The following is a 23,900-nucleotide window of genomic DNA, read 5'->3' as shown; positions in this document are numbered from 1 at the left end:
TTAGAGAAGGAGCAAATCTACATCTCTTCTGACTCATCCACAACAAGGTTTCTAATCACTTCTGCTTTTCTGAGCACTCTTATTTCATGTAAAGCAATAAAATGAGAAGAGATTGGTCTGTTGGAGTCAATTTTACAATGTCAATAAGACAAAAAAAAAAAAAAGGCAAGTGTCTTACAGCCATTTCCACTGGAATGATAATTCCGATATAGCTGTCAACTGTTTAGGAGTAACACAGAGATTTCTACCTCATGGAACTGTACAAACAGTAACAGAGACTTACAACGCATAAGCCAGATATGGTAGATAAAAGACATTTCAATCATAAGTGAGCTATTTAACAGGTCAGAGCAGTGGCAAAGTAGCGTGGGAAATGAAGATTATCCGAATAAAGCTGCAGTTGAAATCACACAGTAACTGGGTATTTTGGAAGGCAGAATACCTGTACACAAATTCAGCACCAGTCAGGACAAACAGATTAGCAATAGAAAATGAAAGTGAGAAGTTAAATAACTTCAAATTTAATGGATCTGAGTTTTAAACGGTTTTATATAAACAATGCCTGCTTGGTATTCTTTTAGAAGTTTAGGTCAGGATATAATAGGCAGAGAAAGACTTACTAAGCTATCAGACAAGTTCTCTTATGTCTCACTGCTCTTTGGTTGTGGGTCATGGAGAGGAGAGCTATCTGTCAAATCACGAGACAAGGAAGGTAATGAACACCGTGGAAGATACCTGTCAGAAGAAAAAAGTATCTTCATAAAACAAATGTGGTGCCAAACCCTGCAAAAATCTACTCCAGAAAAGAAAAATAATAAAATCTGGTTTTAATAAAATATATATGTTCTATATTCAAAGACATAGGCATTTACTTTTAATTAAAATTGTTACAGTTAAAGCCAAATGCAGATTTTATTTTATTTTTATATATTTCATCACTGTTGTAACTTCAGATTAAGACTTCTCTTTCAGTATTAACGTGCTAACATACATTGAATCTATACTTACATTCTGGCACAGAACACCAGTTTCATCACTGGGAAGCATTTTATCTGAGAGGTGGAAGTGCTCTTTGATTTCAGCTTAATTTTTTGAACCTGTCTGATTTCACAGAGCTACACACTGGGAAGATGTGCTTGGCAACAGCCTCGCATTTTTCCTCTGGATGCCTGTCCTGCCACTGATTTCTGTTAGCAAACAGTTGGGATGACACCCCAGGCCCTGAAACCCCTGAAAATGAGCCTTAGGTTGGAAAGCAGCACTAATCAGGGCCTGCAGAACTCGCTCACAGAATGAGCACCAGTGATGTGTCTGTGAAATTCAGTCCTGGGTAACACCTGTGAAGCACAGATATTTGTGTTGGACTTCAGCAGGGGGTGCGTTCCTTGCCCTTTCCAAATCTTCTTCCCTGAAAAAGAAGGAATTAGAGAAATGCTTCAAAAACAGCATTTAATATCACGTTAGTGAGAGAATGCCTGGAATTATCACTGCCTTTGGGGGAGTCTTCCCAGGTTTGAGGCTGCTCAAGTAGATAAGTAGACATGACAAGAGATCCAAAATTCATTAGGACTAGGAGTTGGGAGTAGGAGTAAGGAATTAAGCATCACTCAGTTCTATACTAAATATTACTTTTCTTTGTACACAGTTGAAGTGTCAATAAAATACATAGTTGGGGGAAAAGACTAAAATGATAAGGACAAGCATTTTGGACATCCAAGAATAGGCTTCTGCATTGCTAGAGCTCCTGGAATCGACAGCTCCCTCCCCTAGTGAGGGTAACTGCCAATCTGGACCCTGCTGCAAAAGGAGACGCACAACAAAAATTGGCTTTACATTGTGTCATTTAGACAGCAATAGGGTCGTGATAGGAGCACATACATTGTTAATTCAAGCGTTAGGTATGCTTCCTGAATAGGAGACACATGCTCTGTTTGGCCTTATCCTGATATGTCAGGCTTTATATGAAAAACACTGGAAACGGTTCAGAAGAAGGATTTTAGAAAATCATGTGTACAACATACTAGCTCTTGCATCTAAGCAGAAAAACTCCCATGATGTGATTTAAAAAAAAAAAACTTGAGGCTCCCAAACTCCAACCCTTTGAAAGAATGTAATTTTTCCGAGAAGTAGCAACCACTCATGGCCTAAATTCAGGCTTCCTTAGTCTATGAGGTGAGCATTCAGAAGTCATTCAAAATTGCTTGTGAAAAGTCTGCATATAGATAGATGTTCTTGACACATTTCATGCTCTCAGTCATAGAATCATAAGGTCAGAGGCCACAAACAGAAATACATGCCTTTTATCTGGCAGCTAAAAAGGATGGAAACACTTTCTGTTGGGGACCCTTTGGATCTCTCCTGAAAGAAAAAATAATCTCTTTGCTTACAAAGTGTATTACCCCATTACACACATTTCCATACCTCTCCTCGTCTCTTTCCCATCAAATATATTTATGATATTCCTGATATTTACAGTGAGAATCTAGAAAAAACACCTTTCATCGAGATAACGGCAATAATGAATATCGTAACGTTTTATGTCTCTGTTTTTTGAACAAATTATACCACAAATCTTCCCTTCCTTGGTGAACTCCTCACCAGAGGTAAGTTCTTCACACAAACCAGGCACTTGTAAAGGGAGCAGCTGCATGATATCAGGTTGATTCCATAAATGACTCTTGCTCATGAACCAGAGGACAATTACGTTCTGAGCACATCATATCATCACCTATCTTCTCCATTTTTATTCCTAGTGGTAATGAACATTTACACAGTGCCATCAATCCACAAATTCACATAGGCTAGGATGAAGAGTGGGGTGCAAAGCTGTGTAATCCTAATCCTTTAAATTTCATGTGAAGAGAAAGATGGCTAAAAAAGAACATCTATCAAGCTGCTCCATTTCAGAGCTGTAACTATTCTGATTGTGTGTGCCTTAATTTAGAAAGGCCATGAAATTCAAAGGGTACGTTTATTATCTCATGAAGGTCACAAGTTTTATTTTTCAAGAAGGCACATGTATGTAAGCTAATTGTGTTAGTTCAGTCTCTGACAGTGTTTACTAAATATCAGTAGATTTTTCCTCTTAGTCCTGTGGAGCTGGGCTATGGAGGTTGGAAACCTCCTGTGCTGCACCAGTTCTTGTCTTGACACTTGGTGATTTCAGTGAAACAAAACAAATCTAGAGCAACCAGGATCTGCTTCTGAAGGTGCAGAAGATCACCTGTGAAAGGAGATGCCATGCTCTCACTACTAGCACTAGACCCACCAGACATGTCCCAAAACACTAACATCTGCCGGGAATGGTGTGACCTCTGGCCACAAGAGAGGCATTTTAGCAGTGAGTTCCACAGAGTATAGCAAAGGATTAATCCAAACTTCAGGAAGGCATCCTTTCTCAAGACACATCCAATTGTAGCATCTATTGCTTTTAATTGTGGAGTCTTAAGAAACCCATGGACTCAAGATCTCACTGCTAGCTTTTGATTAACAAAGATCCTTATTCAAATTTCTCCTTTCTTCCTTCTTAATTTGTAGATTGTCCTTAATTCAGCTAGGCTGGTCCTGACTTCAGTTTCTTGCCATAAGCCCCTGGAGTTAAATAAAGCAGTCCTACCTGTAAATGTCTGGCTAGTTTAACAGACTGTTTAGCTGTGGTTAGCGTATTTTTCAGTATATTTGAAAAGTTAAGTTCCATGTTTATGTTATTTTCTATTCTCCCCTCCCCAGAATATATCTTTGCAGCATATGCAAGAGTTATAAACAAATAGCAGGGACTGGAGATCTGTTATCCCTACATCCAGACACCCAGCAAAACTTTTTTGGCCTTTTCCTAAAAGCCATTTCTGATCTGTATCACCTTATTATAGATGTATACATGACAATAAATACTCCACTCATCCAGCCACTGTCTCTGGAAGGACATTTTTCTGAACTACTTCAATAATTAGATGAAAAGACACTTTAAATACTAGCAGTCACTATAGGAACCAAACTCTGAAACTGTTGCAGGCTTCCTAGTCCTTGGCATGTGAGACAGTGATTTTTCTCACACTGTGTGGAAACAAAAAAAAAAAAAAAAAAAAAGTCTATAGCTAATAATGTTATGCTGGTCTTATTTTAGAAGCATATTTTTACATATTTTTTGCATCTTTCATCTGTGGCAGCCTTGGTAAAAGTTTAAGTTATACATCATCCAAATTAAATTTTAACACCTTCTCCCTTCCCTTCCCCCTCTTCAAAATGGTATTGAGAACTGTTCACACATTGCTACTGTTCTCCTTGTTGTATCCACACAGAACTACACAGAAATGATATTTTCTAACTGTATGTCTGTTAAAAACAGTGATTTTTAAAGAAAAAAATAATTAGTAAATCTTTATCACTAATGCATTACTATTACATATCAATTAATTGAAAACAAAACAAAAGAAAAGAAAATGCCTTTAGACCAATACAGTTTGTATAATCAATTATGAATGCTTTGCTCTGTAGAGAGAGGTCATGGACTTATTATACTTCTCTGTATTCCCTGAACACCTGTAAAACAGGCAGAAAAAATAAAATCTGTCATCCTAAGAAAATTGAGGAACAGGGTCAGAGAGCAGATCTGTGGCAGGTTGAAGGTTCAGGCCCCTTGGTGCATTACTAGAATAAAATTTTTCCTTCATTGTGGCCACAATTTGCAGAAAAGGAGTGAGCAGAACCTGGTGGTGAGTATTTTCCATTGAATACTCGTTTCTCTTCAGCTCAATACAGTATTGTTCAAAACTGGTATTTTCAGATACTCTAATATATATATATTTTAATCTGACCAAGAATTTTAAAGGGGAAGACCCACTCATATACCCCCTGAAATCAAAGAAATAATTTCTGAGCAAGGCTAGTGAAATAGTAAATGAGCATTAAATAAATTTAAGAGTGTTAAAGGCATAAGTGTTAGTGTCAGTAGTTTCACTACAATGGAGAGCAAATGGGATGGTAACCAGCTGTCACACACCTCAACAAGGAGCTCACGGGGGCAGCTAAGAAATGGTACAGAGGCATGAGTAAGAACAGTGATACACACAACACTAGTTATCTCAGTGTAGCTGATACCTACCCACGAACAAATCTCTGAAGCCCCCACTGCTTCCATATGTCAAGTGAGAAACGAGTTTCTTCTGATCCTTCTCTTCATTTCTGCCTAAAAGTCCCAGCATGGCTGTGTATGGGGACACACATTTTTGGTCTGTTTGTAGGGTTTCACTGTGACTGCAGGGAAGCAAGCTCCATCTCATGTCAGGAGACCCACAGGGAATCATGCCATGGTCTGAGCTGCTGCAAAGCCATTCCTGAACACTGCTGGAGCAGTCCCATCAAGGCAGGTGCCCATCACAGAATGAGAAAGGTAAAGTAAAGCTTAAGGAGCAAGGCACAAAACTACTTCTCCCTTTGCAGAGTAGACACTCTGAATGCCAGACTATTAGTAGACGAGCGGATGGTAACAATCTCACCTCCTACCCTTCCTACCCAGAGAAGAAAAATCATGATTTAAGGCACTGAACAGCATCAGGTGCTGAGTACCACTTTCACAAAGATGCCTAGCTACACCTACGTTCACGTGAGAAAAATATCCCTGTCTTGAGCATTTCAGAGCAACTGGCAGAGGCATCCCTGCAGTCGGAGTTGTGAGCCAAGGGCTGGTTTTGATGCATGCACAACCCAGGCTCAGGCTCCTGAGATAGCGGCTAAGATGTGAGGAGAAGCTGTGAGAAAGCAAGTTGGCTAGAGCCGTATAAAGCACGGAAAGTAAAACTGCAGTCTGAGGCAAGTTTGCTGAGTCTGCTATAGACAGCAAACGGAGAATTTCAGAGGAAGAATGGTGGCCTGAAAAAGAATTTAACTATAAAGGTAAAACAAGGAATCGGAATAGCAATGAGAAGGTTCCACCCTGTTGAGAGGAGGGATGGGATTTATCCAGTGCCTTGCTGGGGTGGTGGCATATTAGACTAGCATCTTACCAGTCTTAGCTGGGAGACAATACTGAACTGCTTTGCCATTACAAGTCCTATATATTGGTAATATACTGTGTAAACCCTGCATTTAGTTTCCAGCTGCACATGGTAAATGTCTGAACAACGTCTGAGAGTCTAGGTCAAACTGCCATGGAGGCTTCCTCTTCCTTCCTCAGAACTCAGGAAACTTTGGAAACTATTTCAGCCCCTCTAGACCCAACTTTGCAATGCAGTTTAGGCTTTGAAAGACTGAGCTTTTTATTTGCATCTCTGTCTGATGACCTAGGTAGGAGATGAGAGGCAATATGCATATGGAAATGCACATTGGAGCATATGGAGATGTAGGGGTGAATAGGGAGCAATGGGACCTGATAAAGATAAGCAGAAGCAGACTGAGGCAGATTGTTGTCACATAGATGTGAAAAGATATTTTAAGTCAGGCTTTAAATTACATGACTCATCAAAATATTACTTAAAACAAAGAGTTTACATGACACATTTCCACACGCATTGAGATATAATTTAAAACCTTGATCCAAAAGAGCAGTGATACCAAATCCTGGGCTCCAAAATTAGCCTGCAGATATCAGAAGGGCAGCAAGATTAGGATCATACAGCAATGCAAACAGCAAGACCCCTTTTTTGGCACCATCTTTTGCAGTATTCATATATTTTTAAAACTCCTAGATATAAAGACTTCAGAAGAGGTAAACAACACTTAGCAGAAGGGGAGAAGTTGTCTATGCTCATATTGAAGCATACCATAATGCAAATGAAAAGTATCCACTTTCCATAGCATAGTGGTTTAACTCAGCAGGCAGACAAGTGCCACACAGCAGCTCGCTCACTCTCCCCAGGTGCAATGGGGGTGAGAATTGTAAAGGTAAAAGTGCAAGAACTGGTGGCTTGATATAAAGACAGCTTACTACGTAAAGCAAAAGCCATACACGCAGGCAAAGCAAACCCAGGAATTCATTCACTGCTTCCCATCGGCAGGCAGGTGTTCTGCCACTCCCATGAAAGCAGGGCTCATCTTGCGTAATGGCTATTTGGGAAGACAAAGTCCAAATGTCCCCCTCTTCCCTCTTCTTTACCCCAGCTTTTGTTGTTGATCATGATGCCATATGGCATTGCATATCCCTTTGGCCAGTTTGGGTCAGCTGTCTTGGTTGTGTTCCCTCCCAGCTTCCTGTGCAAATTAGTTTTATCTCAGCTAAAACCATAACACATAGTGATCGTTGTCTTTATAACTGAGTTATAACACAGCTAACTTAGGTGCACCATGAAAATAGTTTTAGAAGAGAGCAAAAAGAGAGGGAAATAACTTGGACAAAAGCTTTCTGTATTTTACTGGAAGTGAGAAATAAAGAACTACAGGAATGAGCATAACAGTCTCAAGCCTATTGCCCAGTTCTCAAAAATAGATCAATGCCAATTTAATGTAATCTGATGTGATGAAGAAACAGCTCTTGGTAGAACATCAGGTGGAATTGCTTACATTTTTCATGGATTTTTAATTACAGTCATAGCGAACTACAAAGATACTTTGAAGTACCAGGGCTTCAAGGCCTGTCCTATCAAAATCAATAAAAAAACTTTGGTTTGACTTTAATAATCTTGATTTAGGATTTCCTATTCTGAGGCAGAGGATGCACATATCCACATATGGTGGCTCTGCAACACAATGCAACATTAATTGTAATGTAAGCTTTGGTACTATTCAACCTTAACGTGCAATTGCCTACACAAAGACAATGAACAGCTTTGCTTTGACTTTTCATGGCAGCTGTTACTTTTAATTTGTTTTTAATGTGAGTTTTAAGGCACACATTTTTTGTGGTGAGCTAGTGCCATTAAGTGAAAGTGAAAACATGCTCCTTTTGAAATGGAAGGCTTTTCCACTTTATTTCACGTCTCTGTTGCTAAGCCCTCTAATGGTATTGCACCCTAGAGCCAACAAAATTAAAGCACGAGGCCATCTTATAAGAAGTTAAGGAAATCAAATTCCATTGTAAGACTTTACAGTAATTGTTAAGGGCAAGATTCATCTCCTCTCCCTGCAGCCCTCTACAAGTTCAACTTTTGAGTAGAAATTAGGCTCTATTTAGACAAATGGATGGAAGCACTCTCCTCCTAAGACAAATGACAGCAATTACGTATGGCCTACATGATACGGAATTTAGAGCTAACATTTTAAGGTAGATAAAGTTTGTATTGATGAATCAAAACCACCACCGAGAAAAGTGAGTGGGAAGATTGAAGCAGAAGTTTAACCAGGTAGATGCTGCTCAGTGCCTGAAAGGCCAGAGGCTGGAAAGGGGAGAAGGAGAAGAGGTTGGGATGCATATCTAATGATGCTGTGGTATCTTGTTCAACCAGCCTGGGTCAGGCAGATGGCCACAATGAATATTTAAAGACATTTGGCAGATGAATTGTAATGGAAGCAGAAGTGATGCTGGTGTCATTGTGAAACTATACAAAGATCACTAAGGACCATCGGTTCAGAAGTTTTACATTTTCTTATAATGTATTTCTCCTGTCCCACCTAACTGCATCACAACATCATTTTGATGCCATAATTTTTACATTGGTGATCCATCACATGCAGGACATTTACACTGCTACATTCATAAAATCCAGATGTACATCCCTTGCGAGGCGTTCATAGAAGCATTCCCAATATTTTACTGCAATATCTTAATAAATCAGGCCATACACTTTATGACTCTGCTGGAACATTTGTCATGAGAGGAATGTATTAGGAATAGTCATTTATTAATCCTAAGAGATGCTGTGAACCACCAAGCAAGGAAAGGCAGCTGCCCGAGAGCTGACATAACTTCCAAACAAACAACAACAAAAGGCAGCAAGCAGAACAACACTGTTTTTTCCTACACCTACAGAGATCCTTCTAAAGTGCATAATTAACTTGATTAGGAAAATCTTCTTACTAGTCTTTGCTAGTTCATCTGCGTATGGAGAAATTGAAAAGGTCAACTATCACAAGGATGTTATATTAGCAAGCCAGAATTGTGTGAATTTGGTCTGATTCAAAATTTGTTGAGGGCAATGAGACTCTTTCAACCATATTGTATGATCTATGTGTCAAAGTCCATAATCCAGGAAGGTTTTTGAGTAGTGTGCAGATGAGGGCACAGTACACGTGGTGTTAATGGCTAGTGCTGGGAATATCCTTAGTGTATAATACTCAGCATCAGGTAACAAAGGAGGCATTGCTAATGACAGGATAAGATAGAGAAAAACAGGTCTACCTTGCAATAAGCCATTTGATCTTAAAAGAGCACATTATACGTTCATCAATGCCAGGAGCTAAAACTGCAGAAGTTAGAAGCATCATTTCAGGGAGGATCTGTCTGGTGTGATCCTGGAGGATCAGGATGTTTCGGCATTTGGCTTCATTCCAAGTTTTACTAAGCATCAAAAAATATAAAATAAAATTAAGACTCTGGAAAAAAAGATCATGCCTGTACTATGTATTTTTTTTCCTCACATATTCCTGCTTCACTTACAAAGTTCAAAAGTGATTAAATCACAAAAAGTTTTATAAGCACCTCAAAATGCATCATATAAATGATGTCTAACTAGAACATTTTTCCTTTGACTTTTTTTTCCTCCAAGATGCTCTTTAAAAATGCAAGTGAGACTGGTTTAGTTTGCAAAGCAGGATTATTTCCACAGCCTGGCACAGTACTTACCAGCAGCTCGTGTCTTTTGCCGACATAAAGAAGCAATCTTATAAACAGATTAACACAACATTAGGAGGAGGTTCTGAAGCTGGTTATGCACCACCCTCTTGCTTCTTAAAATATACATCTGAGAACAAACAACCAGAGTATGTGTTAAATAAGACAGTGCCATTTTTTTGATGTTGTCTTTTATAGTTTATTTAGCCTTAAATACTGTATTGCAAAGAAAGATGAATGTTTGAGTATAATTAAAATTGTCACAGTGATTTTGACTACCACTGTGCTGAGGCTCTGCTTTTATAATTCTTGCTTTACACAGTTGATCCAAACAGAGTCAAAGTAACAGCAAATTGTAGACGTAAATCTGAACACGTGAGGGACAGTGTCTGTAAAAGCCAAATTAACAATGTTATTACATACAGAGTAAGACTACTTTTACCTTTTTGTTCATAAATGCCATGAAAAATCTGCCAGTGCAAGTTTCCATGCAATTCAGGCTGAGCGTTGTTATCCAGTTCTCGCAGATTAAGATCACAATCACAGAGCAGCACTCACCTGGACTGGCCTTATGGGTCAGACCACTCCTGAACCATCCTCACTCACTGGGCTTTTTGATTCACGCCCCAGAACAGCCCCAGAGTGCAAAGCAGATTCCTTTTGAAAGAAACTAAACCCCAAAACCGGCTCTCAGAACTGATCTTGTTTGCTGCAGTTGCCTGCGGGTGCATAACCCCCTGGACCAAACTAGGCTTTGCCTGGAGCAAATAATCATCCATAATGCAGATACTGAAACCTCAGCACGAGTTGCTTTGCTCCACAGCCTGGCTCCTCTTGCACCATGCTGCTTGCTGGTGCCATCATAGAGATGTTTTTCAAAACCAATAAACCATTTGGGAATGTGAATTTGTCCTGCTTCTGTCTAATAAGATTGCACCAAGTCCAGCATGTGAGACAGAGATTTTGCTTTCATCACAGGAAGGTTTTGCATTGGTTGGGTGGTGCTGTTGTTTGTTATAGTTTTTATCACGATAGAAAGAGTCACAACACATAAAAAGAAGTTACAAAGGATTATGTTCACTTCTTTGCAAAAACCTTGTGAAAAAGACATAAAGGAAACCTACAGACTGGCTCAACCTGGTGCACCTTCTCAAGGATTTGTTTATTTTAGCCTATAAAAGAAGTCATCTCATTCGCATTTACAAGGTCATCTTGACTTTTATGCATGTACCCAGTCATTGTGGTGCCCAGCAATTTCAGTTATGATTTTTCTCCTTTGCTGTCCTTCAAAAACCTCACTGTCTGCTATTCAGTGAGGTTTACTGACCATCTCAAAAGAAGTAGGAGTTGAACCATCACCTTCTCCAATGGTACAGGCTTCTGTTGTGCTATTCAGTAGCCCGAGCAGCTGAAAGTGTTGCAGCGTGACTTTCTCAGTGACAGATTTTAGCTGAGTAAAAGCAGTTGTTCCACTTGCTTTCCTGCCAATGTCCCTTTTAAGAAAAATTAATAACAGCAGAGCAATGACTGCTGCCTCTGAAGGACTGTGAAGCTCCCTCCCTGTAAGGCACCTCCTCTCACCATGCCAAATCCCGAGCACCAGCCATCCAGCAGTCTGCTATGGTGAGGTGCAGAGGAAGGGGAGAAAGGAGAGGAACCCTGGGACAAGGCCATGCTTGAGAGAAAGAAGGATCCAGATTTTCTACATGGAACAAATGAAATAAGGGTCCCATTTTACTTCTTCACACTTACAGCAGGAATGCTGGACCGTTTCACTGGCTCCTTCACCAGGGAGAGTCTAGCATCACGGCCCAGCCTGTGCCAAATGAAGCAGATGAAGTGGTGAGCTGGGGCACCTCCCCTGTGATCTGCCACCACAGCAGGAGGGACAGCACCTGACATTAGGGGGAGGACAAGGGAGCCTGTTACAGTGTGTTGACACAGAACCTGACAGAGAAAGGCACAAACACAGGTTTCTGCTGCCACACCAAGCTGCCCTTGGCAGTTCCCACAGAGTGAACCTGGCGGGCTCCATGGCTGGACACTGGACACTTGCCCACAGGAGAAATCACTTCTGCAAAACATTTTAACTGGCTTGAGAGCAGCTTCAAAATAGATTTGCCACCTCAGAATTGATTTGAGTGGAAAAATCTCTTTCATTATTCTGTAGACCTCTTCCTCCCATTGTAGGGATCACGTGAAAAGTGACTGTGGACCTGATCAACAAGCAACAGAAGAGATTCAGCAAGGATGGAATGAATATTTGCATGGAGCCATTATACATGTAATCCAAGCATCATTGCTTTGTGAAACTTGTATTAAAGTTAGCAATTTCTGTGGGAAGCAGCAGTGGTAGAGGAGCACTAGAATAGTAATAATAATAATAAAAAGAAGGTTACAGTTCACAGAATCACAGAATTTCTAGGTTGGAAGAGACCTCAAGATCATCGAGTCCAACCTCTGACCTAATGCTAGCAGTCCCCACTAAACCATATCCCTAAGCTCTACATCTAAACGTCTTTTAAAGACTTCCAGGGATGGTGACTCCACCACTTCCCTGGGCAGCCTGTTCCAATGCCTCACAACCCTTTCGGTAAAGAAGTTCTTCCTAACATCTAACCTAAAACTCCCCTGGCGCAACTTTAGCCCATTCCCCCTCGTCCTGTCACCAGGCACATGGGAGAACAGACCAACCCCCACCTCGCTACAGCCTCCTTTAAGGTATCTGTAAAGAGCAATAAGGTCACCCCTGAGCCTCCTTTTCTCCAGGCTGAACAAGCCCAGCTCCCTCAGCGGCTCCTCGTAGGACTTGTTCTCCAGGCCCCTCACCAGCTTCACAGCCCTTCTCTGGACCCGCTCAAGCACCTCCATGTCCTTCTTGTAGCGAGGGGCCCAAAACTGCACACAGTACTCGAGGTGCGGCCTCACCAGAGCTGAGTACAGGGGGACGATCACCTCCCTAGCCCTGCTGGCCACACTGTTTCTGATACAAGTCAGGATGCCGTTGGCCTTCTTGGCCACCTGAGCACGCTGCTGGCTCATATTCAGCCGACTATCCACCATCACTCCCAGGTCCTTCTCTGCCTGGCAGCTCTCCAACCACTCATCTCCCAGCCTGTAGCTCTGCTTGGGGTTATTGCGCCCCAGGTGCAGGACCCGGCACTTGGCCTTGTTGAACTTCATACAGTTGGCCTCAGCCCATTGGTGCAGCCTATCCAGATCCTCCTGCAGAGCCTTCCTACCCTCAAGCAGATTGACACACGCACCTAACTTGGTGTCATCTGCAAACTTACTGAGGGTGCACTCAGTGCCCTCATCCAGATAATCGATGAAGATATTAAAGAGGACCGGCCCCAGCACCAAGCCCTGGGGGACGCCACTAGTGACTGGCCTCCAACTGGACTTGGCTCCATTCACCACGACTCTTTGGGCCCGGCTATCCAGCCAGTTTCTAACCCAACGAAGTGTGCGCCAGTCCAAGCCAAGAGCAGCCAGTTTCTTGAGGAGAATGCTGTGAGAGACGGTGTCAAAAGCTTTGCTGAAGTCAAGGTAGACCACATCCACAGCCTTTCCCTCGTCCACCCAGCGCGTCACTTTGTCATAGAAAGAGATCAGGTTCGTCAAGCAGGACCTGCCTTTCATAAACCCATGCTGACTGGGCCTGATCGCCTGCTTGCCCTGCAAGTGCTGCGTGATGACTCTCAGGAGGATCTGCTCCATGAGCTTTCCTGGCACTGAGGTCAAACTGACAGGCCTGTAGTTTCCCAGGTCTGCCCTCCGGCCCTTCTTGTAGATGGGCGTCACATTTGCTAGCCGCCAGTCAACTGGGACCTCCCCCGATAGCCAGGACTGCTGATAAATGATGGACAGTGGCTTGGCCAGCTCCTCTGCCAGTTCTCTCGGTACCCTTGGGTGGATCCCATCCGGCCCCATCGACTTGTGCACATCCAAGTGACGTAACAGGTCACCATACAGTTCTTCATGGATAGTGAGGGCCACATCCTGCTCCCCATCCCCTTCCACCAGCTCAGGGTACTGAGTATCCAGAGAACAACCGGTATTGCCGCTAAAGACTGAGGCAAAGAAGGCATTGAGCACCTCCGCCTTTTCCTCAAATCTTGTAACTAAGTTTCCCCCCGCATCCAGTAAAAGATGGAGATTCTCCTTAGTCCTCCTTTTTGTGGTGATGTATTTATAGAAACATTTTTTGTTATCTTTAACGGCAGTAGCCAGATTGAGCTCCAGATGAGCTTTGGCCTTCCTAATTTTGTCCCTGCACAGCCTCGCTACATCCTTATAGTCCTCCCTAGTGGCCTGCCCACTTTTCCAAAGATTATAAACCCTCTTTTTTCTCCTAAGATCAAGCCACAATTCTCTGTTGAGCCAGGCTGGTCTCCTTCCCCGCCAGCTCGTCTTTGGGCACGTGGGGACAGACCGTTCCTGCGCCATTAAGATTTCCCTCTTGAAGAGCGCCCAGCCTTCCTGGACCCCTCTGCCCTTCAGAACCGCCTCCCAAGGGACTCTACCAACCAGTGTCCTCAGCAGCTCAAAGTCAGCCCTCTGAAAGTCCAATACAGCGATTTTACTGGTCCCCTTCCTGGCCTCGCCAAGAATAGTGAACTCCACCATTTCGTGGTCACTCTGCCCAAGACAGCTCCCGACAATCACGTCCTTCACCAGTCCTTCTCTGTTTGTGAAGAGAAGGTCTAGCGGGGCACCACCCCTGGTAGGTTCACTAACCAGCTGCGTCAGGAAGCTATCTTCCACGCTCTCCAGAAACCTCCTAGACTGCTTTCTCAGGGCTGTGTTGTGCTTCCAGGATATGTCAGGGAAGTTGAAGTCCCCCAAGAGTACAAGAGCTGACGATTTTGCAACTTCTGTCAGCTGCCTGTAGAACTCCTCATCCGTCTCCTCATCCTGGTTCGGCGGTCTATAGCAGACCCCAACCAGGACACTAGCCTTGTTGTCCCTGCCGATCCTAACCCAAAGGGTCTCGACCTTGTCCTTCCCAGCCTCGAGTTCTACAACCTCGAAAGACTCTCTAATATAGAGAGCCACACCACCACCCCTTCTGTGCTGCCTGTCCCCTCTAAAGACCTTATAGCCAGGCATTGCAGTACTCCAGTCATGAGACTGGTCCCACCACGTCTCCGTGATGGCAACCAAGTCGTAGCCTGCCTGCTGCACGATGGCTTCCAGCTCCTCCTGTTTGTTACCCATGCTGCTTGCATTGGTGTAGATGCACTTCAGCTGGGCCATTGCCTTATCCTCCAGCCTTGCCATTGTTCCCCCCTGCACAGCCCCAACAATCCTTGCTTCAGCCCCATCCCCCTTCCTACCTAGTTTAAAGCCCTCTCAATGAGCCCTGCCAGCTCCTGGCCCAGGATCCTTTTTCCCCTAAAAGATAGGGACCCGTCTGCGGCCATCAGGCCAGGTGCTGAGTAAAGTGCCCCATGATCAAAAAAAACAAGATTTCTGCGTTGGCACCAGCCCCAGAGCCACGTGTTTAACAGGTGGGCTTTCCGTGTCCTCTCTGAACCCCTCCCTGCCACCGTAGGGATGGACTAAAACACTACCTGCACTCCCGCTCCATCCACTGACCGACCCAGCCCCCTAAAGTCTCTTTTGATAGCCTTCAGGCTTCTCTCTTCAATGTTGTCACTGCCCGCCTGGACTATCAAAAGAGGGTAATAGTCAGAGGGGCGTACCAGGTTGGGAAGCTTCCTGGCAACGTCCCTGACCCTGGCCCCAGGGAGGCAGCAGACTTCCCTACTGGTAGGGTCAGGCCAACAAATAGGGCCCTCTGTTCCCCTAAGAATAGAGTCTCCAACAACAATAACCCTCCTGTCTTTCTTGGTGGAGGCAGTCCTGAGGTGTGGAGTCGACCTCCTCGCCCTAGGCATCCTCCTGGGAACACTTGCTACCTCTTCCTCAGCTACTGGTCTGTCGAGCTCCAGGGCCTCAAACCTGTTGTGTAAGGGCACCTGGGAATGCAGGGCCGGAAGGGGAGGGCATCGCCTGCGATGTCGAGCAGGGACCTGTTTCCATTCCTCCTGAACTCCCAGATCCCCTCCCTCTGCCCGACGGCTACAGGGCAGGGGGTCCACCCCCACTTGAGGAGTCTCACCTCGGTACCTCCCCTTGAGGCCCTGCTGGGAGTTACTCCACAAGTCTATCTCTCGCTCACACTCCCTGATGGCCCTCAACCTTTCCACCTCCTCCTTAAGCTCCGCCACCATGCGGACCAGGTCATCCACCTGCTCGCACCTCACGCACGCAGTTTCTCTGCCTCCCGCCAATGGCAGCAACAGGCTCAGATACTCCTTGCATCCGGTGACCTGAACTGCGGCATTTTTTAACGGGTAGTCGGTCTGCGTGTGTACCGACTTCCTGGAGAGCGCACCATGCCTGGTGGAGACCATTATCACCTAGCTAACGGCTGTTGTTAAGGAGGTGTTCGTGTGGGCAGGGGGAGCGCTCTGCCCTGCCTGCGCGAACTGCCGCGCCACTCCCTTCTTACGCGCCACGCCCTGTTTGCCCGCCCTGGTCGCCGCGCTCCTGGTCGCTCGGGCTCCCTAGGGGCAGCTTTTGAACGGCTGGGGAGGGGGCGCTGCTGGCTCCGCCTTCGCCTCGTCAGCCTCCCTCACGAGGGCTGCCGGGTCCTGGCGGCTCCCTCAAGTAGGCTCGATGCTACTAGGTCGAGGAAGTAAATGCTGTAGCTATCTCCTGTCCACAGCAATATCAGCTGCAGAGCTCAACCTTTTCTGGAACAACTGTTTTTGTGTCAGGCAAGAAGCAAAAGAAAATAAAAGGCATTCACAAGCTCAGTAATGCCTTTAATGGCAACATCTATTGGACCTTACATGCAGACTTTCAAGGGACCTGTAGGATGTGGTGCTGCTTGGACATGCATAAAACTAAATTACAAAGACATCTAGACAACATCCTAGTCCTGTTGGGAGTAATTCTTCAGTGGCAGAAAGGATTAAGTAATTTAAAGTTCCTTCATCTCTAAATTGCTGTAAGTTTTGGCAAAGAAATATTTTGGTCACAAACATAGTATTTTTGGAAAGATGCTTCCCACATCTCAAAAAATGACATTAAAAATAGGGAAGACTTTGCCTTTTGTTTCTTTTTCCTTCCTAAACTAACTTACCACACTGGATCAGGTCCATGAAGCCTTTTTAAAATGTATTCCAGCCTTTTGAGATGAAAGCGATGGGTATTGGGATTTCTTGTAGAACTCAGCAAGTGGAGACACCAAAGAAATATGCAATTTTTTTCCTAACGCACTATACTTTTCCTAGTATTTCCCACATTCTGCTTGCCTTTTGGCTGCCACCAGCTGTTTGGGTGACATTTTTGTAGAAATGTAGCGGCTTCTGGGTCTCTCTCCTCAGTGACAATAGCTAATTTAAAATCTATCATTGCCTTTGAATTGCTATTTTTTTCTCTTTTGTTAATGAGATTAAGTGACAATTGAATACAATCTTGCCCAGTCACTGGGCAAGATCCTTTAGGACATGTTCTCAGTCAACTTTCTCTGTTGATTCTGAAAACTTTTATGTGTTTAGCAAATATGTTTTTTTCCCCTTCCACTCCTCTACCACACCATCCATAATTAGGTTGAACAGCCAGAGTCTCAGTGCTTATCCCTGTGAAATTTTACCAGCAATTGTTCCTTCCTTGTTATCCCACAAAATATCTCATTTTAAATGGATATAAATCTTCTATAGAAAACTTTTGCTTCTTGTTTCAAGGTTGATAATTAACTTTCTCTCTCTCTCTCGTTAAAGCACCTGTAGAAGGACTTTAACATGAGTTTTTGTCTGTACGTGTAAAAACACTTCTGAACATCTGAATCAATTACTGACAAGTTCATCAGGTCCTTCCAGAAACTCAGATAAATGTGTGGGATACCTTCAATCTCCATAATCCATGCTCACTTTTCCCTAGTATGTGATATAAAATAGATATGTTAATCTCTTTTTAATGGTGCTTCTATTGATATCTCCACTGAATGGTCTACTTTTATGGATTCATCTTGGACCTTTTTAGAAAATATTAGTGGCATATTTACTACTTTTCATTCCTCTTATAATACTTATAACACAGCTTACATACAACAGGTAATCATGTAGCATTATTCTGTCTTGAGATCCATCAGAATTTTAGGTGAATACCTACTGATGCATGTGGTTTGATACTATTTATTGTTCCCCCCCCCCCACACACACACATTTCCTATAGACAGCTTAACTTCAGAAGTTTCTTTGTTAAAAAAGGCTCCACTCTAGGCTTTCCTTGAGCACTTTCATAATAAATACATCTTCAAGGAACTCATTTACTTTTCCTGCTAGGGACTCTTTGCTGAAATCCTTTTTTGATTCAATTTTATACAGGTGGCCTTATCCCTCCGTAGTTTACCAATAAAATTTTTAGCCTTAGCTTTCAGTTTCATCATGTTGCCTCTGATTGACTCTTTTGGCCTATACTATTGTGGCTGGATACAAACTGCCGGAATGTGATGTTCTTCCATTTTCCTTGACACATTTTGCATTTTTTGAAGGAGATCTGTTTATATCTAGGCAGGCTCTTCTTTCTGCTGCCTATCAAAGCTTGCTTTGGAGAGATGCTTCTAAAAGTCCACTATGATGAATTTGGCAGTTTTCGTACCACTCATAAGCAATTTACTGCTTTTAATTTGCTGCTTTTATTTTTTTGTTTAAATTTTTTTTTTTCTCTCTCTCTTTAAAGAGTTAACCTTTTCTGTGACAGATTACTTCTTCTTTTTGCTGCTGTGTCTTACAAGGATATTGACTTTGATCCTATTAAGAACTCTCTTCTTGAGCAGCTTGTCAGTTGTAGCATTCAGGTTCTCTGCAGTTCCCAGAGCAAAAATCAAGGACTGCTTCCCCTTTTGTGCTCTCTTATTAGGTGTTTTGAGAGTTAGTCATTTGCAGCACTGAAAAAGTATTTTTCTCATGATGCCTAATCCCGACTTTCACAGCCAACCTGGGAATGGCTGAAGTCTGACATTGTTATTGCTCCTCCTGTTCTCCTTGACTCTTCACTATCCATGCTACCATAGTAATACTATGCTTTATATGTAGACATAAAATTTCAAATCATTAATGACTGTGTTACCTGTTGATGGTATTCATTTATCTCCCTCCTTTGATTCTATATTTTCCTAAACATATATTGCCTGTCTTTCCCTCAAGATTTTCTCTGATACTTCTTTTACAGAATTTGAACCTCGGTATCAAGGTGTCTTAGCAACACGTTCTTCTCAGCAAACCCTTAAATGAAAGCCTGACTACAGAGATCCCTTTCAAACAGCATTTCTATGATACACAGTATGTTTTCCTTTGAATTTTATGTGCCCTGATTACAAGTTTGGGGGTTTCCTTTTGTTATTTTTTCTTCTTACGGTTCCTCAAATATATTTAAATCTTTTTGCTTTATTGAAAATATAATTTTTGTAACTTTATATTTGGAGTCTTCTGGGCAAAGAGTAACCAACTTCCATGTTAGTCTTTGGTTTAAAACACCTCTGACTTATTTCAGTTCCAGGAACTTTGTTTCATACTGGTTTAGGTGGAACCCACTTCATTATAACCTTAAATTCCCTTTCACCATGCTATTTTCTTGAATATATTTTGGGACTCTGCCTTTCTATGTTTCATGCTTCAGTGACTGGGAATATTTCAGAAGCGTTACCATGAGGATTTTAATTTCATCTTTTAACTGTTTTATATTCTTAGCCCATTTTAGGTTATTTCTCTTATATGATCATGTGCTGACAACAGTTACTATGAATACTCTTGAGACAATGCATCCACAATCACAATGGTCAAAAAAAAAAAAAAAAAAAAGTGTTGGTTCCTCCCCTCAAAAAGAAATTTGCTTTAGACCAGAATTAAATGATAAGCACAACATCATACTAGAAATCTGTGGCCAGTTTGAGTTTTTATTTGCTGGGATTCAACCCCAGCAAAATACATAAAATCATCTCATTTCTCTTGCCACTGCATGAATAGTAAGGCAGCCCATTCAGGGACATAGTTAGATTCAATTCAACATAAAATCTGGTTGCAGTCATGAAAGAACAGGCTGCAGTAGAGCACAAAAGGAGAGAGGAAGGATTCAATATCCAGCAAAATCTCTTTAAGAAAGCCCGATGATTTAATTTCTTTACCTAACCTCACTGTGCAACAAAACTCATTTTCATTCTTCAGATCCAAGAGCATTCGCCTTTCCAGTATAACACTGCAATGCAGCATACGGAAACAAGTTTGTAAAAACAACTATAACCATCAATATACTCATATTTCACAGGAGCAGCTGAAGGTATAACCTCTTTAAATGTGTTTATAATTTTGTTTTAATGTGGTTTTGGAAGTACACATTATTAATTAAAGTGTTTTTCACTGCTTCCTAGAACGGTAAATGACACTCATAAACCTCTTCTGCCATGAATCCTATAGATGACCACGAAGCTCTACTATTAAAATAATTTTGTACTATATGCATCTGGGCAGTTACAGACTATCAAAACCTGCTCAAAAAGAAAAGCTCCAGATCAAATTAATTTTATGGCGTTCATTCATAATACAAACTAGCAAGAAGGAGAACGCACATCCAGGCTGCCTTTTTTTCAGTCTTTTAAAGGTGAGTGGGTCCTATCATGAGAAGTAAACCAAAGAGAGCATCAGTGAATAAAAGCACCCTATAAAAGCAGAACTTTCATTAACCTCTAAAACAGCTGCAGAGGATTTTGTATATGCTGATGACTGCCCTCAGCTCATCACCTCTGATCTCTGACCCCTAGCATATGTGTTACACCCTGCTTTATGCATAGCTTACCAAAACAACTGTTTTTTAAGTGAAATAAGTACCTAAACCTCTATAGCTATCCTGCTAAAGGAACAAATTTTCTTCCTCCCTCCTCCAAAAAAGTGCCTGCCATTTTTTTCCTCTTTCTACCACATACAAAGTGTTTCTATTCATTCCTTTGTATTAGTTTGAGTCCAGCCTCATCTGTTATTCATCAGTAGTGAAAAGGTATTAAATATGCTCTTTAAGAGCTGATACAAGATGCGCATCTACAGACCAGCCTGGCACAGTTCCTTGGTACAAAAAATGGAGGAAGAGAGGATTTCCACTGCAATTCCCAGTCAGCGAGAGCTGCAAGCGCAGTTGTTGGCTATGTGAGTGAGCAAGACAAGAGCAGCAGCTTCCTGTGGAGGAAAAAGGCAGAAAAGGAAGATCTGCTGCCAGAAACATGCTCAAATGCACTGTGTTTTTACCAAGGCTAAGTAAGCTGGCACTGTTTCAGTGGATAAAGATTGTAAAGACTGAATAACATTTCTGCCAAGTGCAGGTGCTTAGGAACATCTGCCCTTTCCTTGGGAATCCTGATCTAACCCAGTGGTTATTTATACTGTTTTCATCTCTGGACTGGGCTGCAGTGTTATAAAATGCCCAAGCACAAGCCTTCAGCATGAAGAAATCACTCTTGATTATCTTTTAACAGTCATGACAATCAGAAGAGGTAACTGAAGGCTGGAAGAAAGCAAATGTCACTTTTCAAGGCCCTAGTCTTTATTTTAACTGATCCTCTGGGATACCATCATCTGTAGGAAGGGCAAAACATAGAATCTGGGGAACTGCAGGCTCATCAACATACCTCAGTCCCTGAGTCGAGCAATGAATTATGGAAATCATTTCTAGACACATGAAGGTGAAGAAGGTGATCAGGAACAGTCAGCATGGATTTACAAAGGGAAAATCATGCTTTACAAAACTTACTGCCTTCCACAATGAGGTAACTAGCTTGGTAGATGAGTGGAAAACAGAAAATACTGTTTATCTTGACTTTAGCAAGGCTTTTGAGGCTATCTACTGTAACATACTCATAGGTTAAGCTGATGAAGTAGAAGTTGATTAAGTTTTCAGGTAGACTGAAAACTGGCTGAACAGCTAGGCCCAGAGGGTCGTGATCGGCAGCACAAAGTCCAGATGGAGGCAAGTCGCTAGTGGTGTACTCCAGGGGTCAATTAACTCCACTCTGTTTAACTAAAGATCTCCATTACTTTGCAGAAATTCCAGATGAGGACTCTTAATAGCTGGTGATGGACCCTGTAACATGCTTCAGTGATGCTTGTGCTAGCATGTGCGAAGAGCTCCTGTTCAACAGATCCTGCAGAGTAAAAACACTATTGCCACCTTCACCTTTCAGTGCTACTTCTTTACTGTGTGCAAGGCATGGCATTTTATGTGGATGGTCGCTCATTTCTAAAAACATTTCCCCTTAATCTGATTTTTAAAAAAAGCCCATCACAACTGTTTATGTTGTGCTGCAGCACCACAACTCCTCATGAACACAACTCAGCAGCAGAAGCCACTGGCACCTTGTCCATTCAGATTGCAAGCTCTTGGGGGAAAGTCTCAGCCTGAACACATAAAGGTCTCTAAGACCTCCTCTGTTGCAAAAGCTTATTATGATCCCCCTGAAATTAAATTTAAGACTAAATTTAGGTTGTTTCCACCATGACTCACTGCCTTCTCTTAGAACTTCTCATACATTCTGCTTTCCTGTGTGTTTGATACCTCAGACACTTCAGATATCCTCTTTTCAGCATAATTTAATATTTGATTATAGTAAAAGAAAGCATGTGTTGTCTTGGAGAAAAGGATCATCTAGGGATTTCTCTAATGCCAAGACAAAATTAATCTTTCATGGCACAGTGGAGTAAAAATTCAGTCCCCAAAGTAGGTAATTACAGAGTTACTCCCTAGATGTGGGAATGACTCTTTACTTAGAAGTTTTGTTTAAATTGTTTTGAGAGTACAGCAATTGATTTAAAACTAGTATTTGGTGAAAACCTGTTTGGGGGAGAAGTTCTAGAGAGGAAGAGAATGATGATGTATCTAGTATTTGTAAACACAGGTAAAAGTAATGCTGCATGGATATGAAGTCAAAAGTGCACCCCACAACAGGAAAGAGAAAAGTCTTCTCACTGAGCCTTTCCTCAGATAAAGGCCCTCATTCAGCATTAGGTAAGAACTTTCTTGCAAGTTCTTTTCAAACTACTATCAAATGACACATGCAAGGACTGATCCAACCAACCTGCCAAGATGACACTGTATTTTCCAAGGTGACTGAGACATGTAAAACTTGAATGCTAAATCAGATCAGAAATGGGAAGACTCTAGCTCAATAACCATTAACTTTAAAGTGGAAAGTGAATAAAGTTCCAAAGATGAAAACTTGATAAGCCAGCCTGTGCAGTCTATACAGAGTATTGACAGTGACTACCCACCTATCAGCCAAAATTTAGAAAAAGATGTTGCAACAATTTCCTACTAAAAACACTAGTTACAAAACATTGCAGACAAATGGAAATTTCCTTTGCTTTATAGTAGTACTTGACTTGATTCTGTAGTCAAGCCAGTAGCAGCAACTGTCCATGAATTTCAAATAGGTTTTTCAACTAGAAACATGATGCGGATCTAAAAACAGGAACAACCCATTCTGTGTTGCTCTGACTCTGTAACACAAGACAATTCCTTCATTCCTGTGCCTCAGCACTAAGCCGCTGCCCTTAGCAGTCCAGGTTAACCTGTCCAACTTCTGTCCTTTTGTCACTTAGCCAAAAGAGCAGCACGTGACTTCCCTCTTGCATACTGACATAGTTGTGCATAAGGTTAAAACCTGAAGGGTCTACCTAACCTAAGGCATACAAAAAGCACAGTTACCCAAGGACCATATATGCCTTTAATTTTGAGTGTGGAATAGAAAAGCCTAGGGAGGCCAGAAATGGCAGCTACAAAACCAGCAGTTTTTGATGTGACACCAGAGTTGCTGCAAAGCAATAGTTGTAGGAACATGTCCTGCTGCTGCTGCTGTACAGCTAAGCACCCTCCATATACTCCAGTTCTGTGGTGAAACACTACTCCTACTAAATTCAGTGGTAAAACTTGCCTGAAACGCTCAGCTCCCCAGCTCTACAAAGCATTAAGCATCTGTCAGAGACCTAACAACTTATTCCTGTTCCTGCACAGGAGAGCCCCTGCCTTCAGGTTCCCCGGAGGAGCGTGCCTGTCAGATGCAGCTGGAGGACACATGGACATACCTTGTATGTGGCATGACTCCTCGAAGGATTAACTGACCCACTGACACGTGTAATGCGGG

General features: G+C 42.4%; 2 long non-coding RNA genes across 2 annotated transcripts; one reads left to right on the top strand and one right to left on the bottom strand.

The window, feature by feature from the left end:
- Positions 1-300: 300 nt before the first annotated feature.
- LOC311431981 lies at positions 301-16,158 on the bottom strand. Its single transcript, XR_014689749.1, has 4 exons — positions 15,968-16,158; positions 11,453-11,516; positions 9,713-9,830; positions 301-1,408 (listed from the first exon to the last, which is right to left on the bottom strand). It is a non-coding gene; the product is annotated as an uncharacterized lncRNA (long non-coding RNA).
- Positions 16,159-20,035: 3,877 nt separating this feature from the next.
- On the top strand, positions 20,036-22,021 carry LOC311431853. The gene is made up of 2 exons (XR_014689668.1): positions 20,036-20,701; positions 20,789-22,021. It is a non-coding gene; the product is annotated as an uncharacterized lncRNA (long non-coding RNA).
- Positions 22,022-23,900: the final 1,879 nt, after the last annotated feature.

The sequence above is a fragment of the Aythya ferina genome (genome assembly GCF_964211825.1).
Source record: "Aythya ferina genome assembly, chromosome: 2".
NCBI lineage: Eukaryota > Metazoa > Chordata > Aves > Anseriformes > Anatidae > Aythya > Aythya ferina.
The sequence above is the reverse complement of the archived record's forward strand: the minus strand, read 5'-3'. Positions and strand labels throughout refer to the sequence as shown.